Source organism: Podarcis vaucheri, assembly GCF_965113315.1.
Source record: "Podarcis vaucheri genome assembly, chromosome: 12".
NCBI classification, from domain to species: domain Eukaryota; kingdom Metazoa; phylum Chordata; class Lepidosauria; order Squamata; family Lacertidae; genus Podarcis; species Podarcis vaucheri.
In genome coordinates, this window is record NC_138750.1 from 19604192 (window position 1) to 19614755 (window position 10564).

At 46.0% G+C, this 10564-nt stretch overlaps 1 pseudogene across 1 annotated transcript; it reads right to left on the reverse strand.

Moving 5' to 3' along the window:
- Positions 1-9552: 9552 nt before the first annotated feature.
- LOC309515410 (translation machinery-associated protein 7 pseudogene) lies at positions 9553-9872 on the reverse strand (annotated as a pseudogene). The gene has a single exon. The product of its transcript is annotated as a translation machinery-associated protein 7 pseudogene (transcript).
- Between the last annotated feature and the right edge of the window lie 692 nt (positions 9873-10564).

Sequence of the window (10564 nt, forward strand, 5' to 3'; positions counted from 1 at the left end):
AAGGTTTTTACTGTAGCAGCAACTGTATATATTGTAGCAGAATAAATATAACATACATGTGTGTGTGTTTTTATCCTGAATATCTACATACTTTCCCCAATATTTTCTGTGCATTGGAGACAAAGCCTAGCTAGCAGAACACCACTGGGGAACATGTGCAAGAGGCGTCATGTGACGGCAGAAAGTAGAGTTTTCAGAAACACAAGTCACGTGCCATCTGATGCAAGGTCTGCATGTGCAGGAGTCATAGACTGATAGAACGGTAGACTCGGAGACCCCAAGGATTATCTGTTCCAACCCCCTGGAATGCAGGAATATGCAGTTGTCCCATGTGGGGATCAAACCTGCAACCTTGGCATTACCAGCACCATGCTCTAACCAACTGAGCCTCAAAATGCCAATGAGGTTTAATCACAAATAAGTATGCAAATGATTGCAGCTGTGCAATGTAGCTCACCCCTAAGTAAGTCTTAAAGGTAAAGGGACCCCTGACCATTAGGTCCAGTCGTGACTGACTCTGGGATTGCGGCGCTTATCTCGCTTTATTGGCCAAGGGAGCCGGCATACAGCTTCCAGGTCATGTGGCCAGCATGACTAAGCCGCTTCTGGCGAACCACAGCAGCACACAGAAACGCTGTTTACCTTACCGCCGGAGCGGTACCTATTTATCTACTTGCACTTTGACGTGCTTTCGAGATGCTGGGTTGACAGGAGCAGGGACTGAGCAACGGGAGCTCACCCCGTCACGGGGATTCGAACCGCCGACCTTCTGATCGGCAAGTCCTAGGCTCTGTGGTTTAACCCACAGCGCCACCCGCATCCTATTGAAGTCAATTGTGCCTTAATTCCAAAGTAAGGGTGCATAGTCTTGCAGAGAGAAGAGGAGAGCAGGCAAGGGCAATGTTGTTTAAGGGGTGCTCGATTTAGCCTTTCCCAAACTAGAGGCCTAACTGATCTTTGTCACATTCGTTTCTCTGAGCGACACCGTTATTCTCTTTCACATTTGGATGGTTGACATAAATTCAGGGTGTGGCCTTTAGTAATATGGTGCCTTGAGCAAGGGCAAAATTTGGTGCCCCCGCTAAACATTTCTTATTTTCACAACAATTCCTTTTTTTATTTAGCCAACACACACAAATGTGCCTTTTTATTTATTATTAATTTGTGCAGGGAAACTGCCCATCCCACCTTAAATCTCGTCCTGCATCCTTTCCTTTAGGGAACCCCACCTTCTCCCTCTTTCCTTTTTTTTGCAAACTGTCATAAGTAAAATCAGATCAGACTGGAACCATCAATTCCTTTGTGAGGACAATGCAACGCTAGAAAAATACAGCCATACATGGAAGGTGGGAGATGCATGGATCATTGAAGGCTTAATGGAGTATGTCAAGAAGAGTAAGATATATTGGCTTGAAGGATTTACTCTCAAAGCATGAGAAAGTGCATTTAGAAGAATACAAGCCTTTTTGACCATAACAAGCTGTGGATGAGACAGGATTTTAAACATTGCAGCTGACAGCTTGACGTCATGTGGGCATAAAAAGGTAAAGGTACCCCTGCCGGTACGGGCCAGTCTTGACAGACTCTAGGGTTGTGCGCCCATCTCACTCAAGAGGCCGGGAGCCAGCGCTGTCTGCAGACACTTCTGGGTCACATGGCCAGCGTGACATCGCTGCTCTGGCGAGCCAGCGCAGCACATGGAAACGCCGTTTACCATCCCGCCGGAGCGGTACCTATTTATCTACTTGCACTTTGACATGCTTTCGAACCGCTAGGTTGGCAGGCGCTGGGACCGAACAACGGGAGTGCACCCCGCCGCGGGGATTTGAACCGCCAACCTTTCGATCGGCAAGCTCTAGACGCTAAGGCTTTTACCCACAGCGCCACCCGCGTCCCGCATGTGGGCATACTGATATTTTAATTTCCATATGGGGGTGGGGAAGCATTTCACTTGCCAGAGCCCTCCCTTGCTAGCTAATATGTGGCATTAAGGTCAGGGCCTTAAAACCTTTGTCCGAAAGTTGCACTGGTGCGGTAGCAATGGGGCAATATTATTGCTCCACTCGCAGCCGGCGTCTCTCTTGCTGCATTGCCTCACAAAGGCGTCCTGAGAGATAGAAACAGGCAGAGAAAGGGATGTGGTTAGTCCTTGGGTAAAACTCAAGGCCTCTTGGACAGAGCCAGTTAAATTGGCGGAAAAGGGGAAATTACATGTGTACGGCACACACAGACTTCTAGCCATGTGGAAGACTAGCCACGTACAGCTATATAAAGCTGGAATAAGAGATTATGAAGCCCCAAACCATGCCCCTATTACAGTAGTAAGCTAAAGGTAAAGGTGACCCCTGACCATTAGGTCTAGTCGTGACCGACTCTGGGGTTGCGGTGCTCATCTCGCTTTGTTGGCCGAGGGAGCCGGTGTACAGCTTCTGGGTCATGTGGCCAGCATGACTAAGCCGCTTCTGGCGAACTAGAGCAGCGCACAGAAACGCTGTTTACCTTCCCGCTGGAGTGGTACCTATTTATCTACTTGCACTTTGACGTGCTTTCGAACTGCTAGGTTGGCAGGAGCAGGGACCGAGCAACGGGAGCTCACCCCGTCGTGGGGATTCGAACTGCCGACCTTCTGATCAGCAAGTCCTAGGCTCTGTGGTTTAACCCAGAGTGCCACCCGCGTCCCTCATTACAGTGGTACTTCGGGTTAAGAACTTAATTTATGCTGGAGGTCCATTCTTAACCTGAAACTGTTCTTAACCTGAGGTACCACTTTAGCTAATGGGGCCTCCTCCTGCTGCTGCGCCACCGGAGCACGATTTCTGTTCTCATCCTGAAGCAAAGTTCTTAACCCGAGGTACTACTTCCGGGTTAGCGGAGTCTGTAACCTGAAGCGTCTGTAACCTGAAGCATCTGTAACCCGAGGAACCACTGTATTCCAACAGAAAGGACAATGAAAACATAAATGGTTTGAAGCTACGGTGTGAACAGTTAGGGTGGGGAAGAGTTGTGAAACACACTGGGGGGGGGAATACACAACTTTACTGACACTAAGGTGGTAATGTGAACACCCAGAGTGTGTTGCAAGGCCAGAAGAAATACCCCATTGCCACCATCACGTCTGCTATGTTATCCTGCCTCTGCTCATAAAGCCCTGTAGCTCTCAAAAGCTTCTATGGGCTGCTGTCAGAGACTGGACAGAGGAGGAATGGTGGAGACCGCCGCCCCAGCCTGACCCTCCCAGAGAAGAAGACAGTTAAGAATTACAACAGGGATTTGAGGGAGGTCACGGTTCAGAGGCAGATGAGGGGGATGGCTGGGAAATAATAGGAGAGGAGGAAGTTAAGCACCAAGAGGGCAACAGCTGATGGACACAGTCTCTTTAGAAGGTATTCCAGACCCAGACCCCTTCCCAGAACCCAGCAAGCCTTGAAAGTAGGAGAGCAAATACCACCAGGTAAATGATATACTGAATGAGGACAAGAGGAAAGTTGGGTTTGAGGATAAAAAATAAATCAAGATTTCAAATAGAATTGATAGAAGGCAGAGGTAACACACTATCCAGGATGTATGATTTGTTGTTAGAATGGTTTACAAAAGATGAGGAACTGAAAGAAGCGAGAATAAAATGGGCTATAGATTTTGGGCATAACATTGAATTGGATGCATGGATAAAATTATGGAATGAAAGTATGAAATTTACGACATGTACGGCTCTGAAAGAAGATTTATAGGTGGCATTTAACACCGACAAAATTGGCAAAAATGTATAGGATGAGGGATAAAAAATGTTGGAAGTGCAAAGAGGTGGATGGTGAATATTATCACATGTGGTGGACTTGTGATAAAGTAAAGACATTTTGGGAGTCGATTTACAACGAACTTAAGAAAATATTAAAATATACTTTCCCTAAAAAGCCAGAGGCTTTTTTGCCTGGCCTGATGGAAAAGGAGATTAAGACAAAAGATCAAAGATTATCCATGTATGCCAAAGCTGCGGCAAGGACTTTGTTGGCCCAAAACTGGAAATCACAAGAAGTTTCTACCATTGTGGAGTGGCAAACAAAAATGATGGACTTTGTGGAGTTAGCCAAACTGACTGGCAGAATTCAAGATCAGGATGATCAAAGATTCCAGGAAAATTGGAGTGAATTTATTGTGTATTTAAAGGACAACTGTAAAAACTTAAAGACACTAGCAGGATTGAAGTAACTCCTACAATGTGAGCAAGGTGATTTAGGTGTAAAAAGATAAAGTACGCGACAGGATGTGATAAGGGATACCAACTGAAGGGAGGGAAGGAAGACGCAAGCTCGGCAGAGCATAAGGTTTATAGGTTGATTAATGTACGGTAAGAATGAATGTGTAAAGAAAATAATAAAAATTTATTGGGGGGGGGGGAGAAAGTAGGAAATCAAAGGGCCCTCAGCGCCACCTGTAGAGGATGACGAATGAGGAAGTGGGAGAAAAAGCGGTTGGAGAGTCACTTGGGAAAACACCACTATTCCATGAGGCTGCTTTCCCAAGCCTCTCTGTGAGTAAAAAGCAGGTGGTAAGGATTTTTCCTTGTCTTATCCGTTCCTGGCAACCTGCCGTGGGGATTGGTTCCTCTGCTGCCTGACAGCTGCATACACACCATAGATTTCAAGTACAGTGGTACCTCAGGTTACATACGCTTCAGGTGACATACGCTTCAGGTTACAGACTCCGCTCACCCAGAAATAGTACCTCGGGTTAAGAACTTTGCTTCAGGATGAGAACAGAAATCGTGCTCCGGCGGTGTGACAGCAGCAGGAGGCCCCATTAGCTAAAGTGGTGCTTCAGGTTAAGAACAGTTTCAGGTTAAGAACGGACCTCCGGAACGAATTAAGTACTTAACCTGAGGTACCACTGTACATGCTTTCCCTCAAAGAATCCTGGAAACTGTAGTTTATCCACCGCAGAACTACAGTTCCCAGCATGCTTAACAAACTACTATTCCCAGGGGTTTTTTTAGGGGCTGGGAGCCATTTTCTTTAAACATATAGTGTATACACAGCCATCGTCTCTAACCCTGAGGCCCAAATATTTTTAGTCTCAAAGGGCAGTACTCTTAGACAAATCTGCAATATCCAAATCACTATTTATTTATTTTTTTATTTAAAAGAAGTTCTCTTTCTATTGGGGTAGGAGAGCTTGGGGGGAATCATGTCTGGCAACCAATGCATAATTTTGGTTTCAGATAGTACATGGGTAGAGGAGTCTAAAAAGCCCAGGACACAAATTTTCACATCCCTCTAGTGGCAATGGTGGCTCATGCAGCAGAAGTAACATATTTAGCATTAACTCTGGAAGTGTATCTGGGACACGGGTGGCGCTGTGGGTTAAACCACAGAGCCTAGGACTTGCCGATCAGAAGGTCGGCGGTTTGAATCCCCGCGACGGGGTGAGCTCCCGTTGCTTGGTCCCAGCTCCTGCCAACCTAGCAGTTTGAAAGCACGTCAAAGTGCAAGTAGATAAATAGGTACCGCTCTGGCGGGAAGGTAAATGGCATTTCTGTGTGCTGCTCTGGTTCACCAGAGTCATGCTGGCCACATGTATGCCGGCTCCCTCGGCCAATAAAGCGAGATGAGTGCTGCAACCCCAGAGTCAGTCATGACTGGACCTAATGGTCAAGGGTTCCTTTACCTTTTTGTATATAAGATAGCATTTTGGATGGAAGACACAGTCTACTGAAAAACACAGTCATGCTTCATTAATATAAATAGGTACCACTCCAGTGGGAAGGTAAACTGCATGTGCTGCTCTGGTTCGCCAGATGTGGCTTAGTCATGCTGGCCACATGACCCGGAAGCTGTACACTGGCTCCCTCGGCCAATAAAGCGAGATGAGCGCTGCAACCCCAGAGTCATCCACGACTGGACCTAATGGTCAGGGGTCCCTTTACCTTACCCATGTACTATCTGAAAACAAAAGGGCACATTGGTTGCCAGGTGTGAAATATATTGGCATTGTTTTCAGCTCTCCTGCCCCACTATTCACTGCTTTACTTCAAACAGTTCCATATTACATGGTCAGCTGTTTCTTCCAGCCAACAAAGGCTGGTGCCTTGGAACAAGATAGACTGGAAGGTTAACTTTGAGGTTCTACTCAAGCTCTTGGAGCAGAATGCGACCAGTTATAGGGACCTACAGCCATTGGATTTTTCAAGGCAATTGGTTTTCAGGCTTCTAACAGTCTTGTTTACTGAATCCTGCTCCATTGAGCCTAATGAGAGCCACGGAGAGCTATAAACCATTTTCCAGATGGTCCCTATTTACTGATCATGTAAGAGGACATCAGTTGCCCCTATTTGCATGCACAACTGACATTAGTGAGACCCAGCAGTCTTTAGACTTCAGCTCTGCACTCTAGAATTTAAAAGATTTAAAGAGCTCGAAATAAACGGCATTGAAGGCGATACGATGCAAAACTACTCAGAATTCATTACAAGTGATCCAGCATTCTTAGACATACTAAATCACATTTAAGTTGATAACTGGGAATGTAGTAATTAACTCAGCATATGACATTATACCAGCCCTTATAATCTTTTAATGGCTCTGAACTCCTTTGGGATTCTATGCCTAATTGGATTAAATAACCCCAGCATACGTTTAACTTTTCTTTCAGAATTGAAACGCTAATTTATCGTGTCTCCTGGTGTCATGTGATGTAGTAGATGTTCAGGAAATGGCAGCCTGACTTTGAAGCATCTTTTGTGTACATTTACGAAACCCATCTTGATACTGAGATGATTGACAAGAGGGCCCTGCACCCAAATATCGCAGTGGGGGCTGCTGCTGCTCACCCCCTGCCTGCTGCTCCTGACAAAGTCAGTCTGCGTTCTGTGGCCGCTGTACTATAAGACGATAAAACCCACACCAGCTGTTGGTACAAAAGGGATCCCCTTTAGAGCTCCTCTCCCTTGGGAAAAAAAAAGTTTGCATTTCTGTAAATCCTGGCATTTCCCTGAGTAGGAGATAGGGAAGGGAACTACAGTGGTACCTTGGGTTACATATGCTTCAGGTTACACATTCCGCTAACCTAGAAATAGTGCTTCAGGTTAAGAACTTTGCTTCAGGATCAGAACAGAAATCGGGCTCTGGCGGCGCGGCGGCAGCGGGAGGCCCCATTAGCTAAAGTGGTGCTTCAGGTTAAGAACAGTTTCAGGTTAAGTACGGACCTCCAGAGCGAACTAAGTACTTAACCCGAGGTACCACTGTAGTTGCAATTAGAGAAAATCAAAGGCAGATTGAACAGAAGCTGGTGAAAAACTAGGAGCCCTGTTTAGGGAAGTTTTTAATGTTTGAAGTTTTCTTCTCTTTTTAGTCCTCTGCTGGGAGCCGCCCAGAGTGTCTGGGGAGGCCCAGCCAGTTGGGTGGCATATAAAAAATAAAATTATTAGTCGTAAAAGGTAAAGGGACCCCTGACTGTTAGGTCCAGTCGCAGACGACTCTGGGGTTGCGGCGCTCATCTCGCTTTATTGGCCGAGGGAGCCAGCGTACAGCTTCCGGGTCATGTGGCCAGCATGACTAAGCCCCTTCTGGCGAACCAGAGCAGCGCACGGAAACGCCGTTTACCTTCCCGCTGGAGCAGTACCTATTTATTTACTTGCACTTTGACGTGCTTTCGAACTGCTAGATTGGCAGGAGCAGGAACCGAACAACGGGTTCTCACTCCGTCGTGGGGATTCGAACCGCCAACCTTCTGGTCGGCAAACCCTAGGGTAATAGCAAAATAAAATAGTGCCACCTACAGACCACAATGGCAACAACGCAGTCCAGTTGTGAGTAGCAGGTCCAGTTGTGTTGTTTGCTTAACAAGCTGGCTGGTACTCTTATGTTACCATGGGGCAGGGGCTCTGAATCTCCTGACTTCCCCCCATCCCTTCCATGGGTCCTTTGGATTGTATTTTCAGCTGCATAGCAATACTTTTCATCTTCCTAAGTTATCTATACATTCTGTTACATTACAGGTGCATTTAAAATCCTGCTAATGTTTTGACCTGTTTGTATATACCGTACATTATAAAGAGCATAAATTGGTACTTGGGCTCCTCCTGACTCCTGATGTCATGCGCACGTTGATGTCATGCGTGACGCCATGCGTGTGACATTGTCCTGTCCCCCCGCGCCAATTGCCCTTACAAGCTGGTGCATCTAGTGGGGTATTTCAAGTGGTTGCAACAGCATATGCTTGTCCCCAGAGCCGTCGTAAAATAAAATTATTAAAAAGTTTCCTGCTGCGCTCTTTATCTTGGGCAGCCGCTAATACCAGTAGCACTTGGAAAAGCAGAAGCTCATTTCATGCGGGGAAGCAGAATTATTATTAGAGGCAGAATTAAGTATGCTAGGAGGAACAAACAATAGTTGTGTTGTTAAAGAACAAACAGATTGTGCAGCGCTAACCTGTAACTTCCATAATGCGCTTCCTTGGTTTGCATATCAAGAATGAACGCTTGCTCTGTATGCAGTCTGTGTAGAGCCTTCATGGACGGAGCCTACAAACCTCATTTCTGGATCAGTATGTGACACCATGAAATCACCTTTGTAATATTGCTTTGTTCTCTCATGAGGTTTCGCTTGATTAAGCCCCTTCAACAGAACAGCTTCCCCTTCGATCAACGAGGATCCAAAAATATGCAACAGTGTAATAGTGTTAGGTTATCTGGGGTTTTTATCTTTGTGTGTTATATGGTTTTTTCCCTTTTAACAACAACAACAAAAAAGAACCATTTATTTTCTTTGAACAAAATGTACAAAGGTGCTCAAATCACAGTACAGTGGTGCCTCGCAAGACGAAAAGAATCCGTTCTGTGATTCTCTTTGTCTAGCGGTTTTTTCGTCTTGCGAAGCAAGCCCATTGACGGATTAGCGGATTAGCGCTAATAGCGCTATTAGAGGCTTTTATCGGCTTTTATCGGTTTATCGGCTTATCGGATCAGCTGATAAGCGGCTTAGCGGCTTAGAAAAAGGGGGGGAGGGGAAAAACCCCACAGGAACTCGCAAGACATTTTCGTCTTGCGAAGCAAGCCCATAGGAAATTCGTTTTGCGAAGCACCTCCAAAACGGAAAACTCTTTCATCTAGCGAGTTTTCCGTCTTGCGAGGCACCACTGTATTTTCCGCCCCATAAGACGCACCAGACCATAAGATGCACCTAGTTTTTGGAGGAGGAAAACAAGAAAAAAAATATTCTGAATCCCAGAAGCCAGAACAACAAGAGGGATCTGGCTTCTGGGATAGCCGCCCAAGCCTCTTCAGGGCAGCGGGATGAAGGCTCCCCCAAGAGCTGCGCTCCCTTTAAAGAGTGTGCAGAGCGTGTGCGGCTCTTGGGGGCTTTTCCCCGAGGCGGGAGAAAGACATCCCTTCTCCCTCCTTGGGGAAAAGCCCCCAAGAGCTGCACACACGCTCCACACGTCTTTTTAAAGGGAGTGCTGAGCAGAGCCTCCCGCCTGCATTTGCCCCATAAGATGCATTTCCCTTTACTTTTTAGGAGGGGAAAAGTGCGTTTTATAGAGCGAAAAATACGGTAATGTTTCCCACAACATCAGCCTGGAAATCCATCCCCGTGCCAAGCATCCAGTGAGAGTGAATGCTTTTCTTGCCACGTAGTCTCATCAAATCTGCTACTTTTTACCAGGTTTCTTAATCCCACCTCCAGTGTGGGCCCTTGCTAGCTGATTTTGCCTTCTATTCACCAAGTTTCTTCTGCTCCTCCTTCTGTTTTTGCTTGAATGCTTTGTCTTCCTTCGCTTGTTTCTTGGGCTGTTTCAAAGGTTTCTTCTTGCCACCATCTTGTCCTGACATGATGCTGCCTCCTCGCTGGCTGGCTGGCTTGCTTCTTCCTGACCCTCCACTCGTTCCGACACCTGAAGGCCCTCTTGTGTTTTATATGTTAATAATTGTAGATTTCCTTTTGGGTTCTCAATAGATTGCAGCCCGGCTCTGACTGATATTATTATTTTGCATCATTATCCTTAGGTCCCATGGCAGAATACCCTTCAATATTTATCTGAGGAAAATAGGGATGTCCTGTTTAATAAAAATAATAAAATATTTATACTCTGCCCATCTGACTGGGCTGCCCCAGTCACTATGGGCAGATTCAAACATATATAAAAACAGATTAAAACATTAAACATTTTTTTTTAAACTTCCCTATACCTTCAGATGCCTTCAGATGGCTCAGGGGTCGCATAACTCCATACCCTCCAACATTTCTCTGATGAAAGAAGGGACGTCCTAAGGGAAAGAGGGGCATTTCGGGATCAAGTCAGAAACTAGGGATGGCTTCTGTAAATCTGGGACTGTCCCTGGAAAATAGGGACACTCAGAGGGTCTGTAGAAGGTCACAACAGTTTAAAACACAAACAAGCTCCAATCACAATAAGAGGGTGGGTCCTAAATATATACACCTCAAGTGTCAAAGGGCAGGGGGAAGATAGAGGTGTGTATTAGAAATCTAAACAAGCAACCCTAGAGCAAATGCAATTAACATTTATGTAGATTTGGCTCCTTTTCTAGGGGTGGGGTGCAAGAGGAAGACAT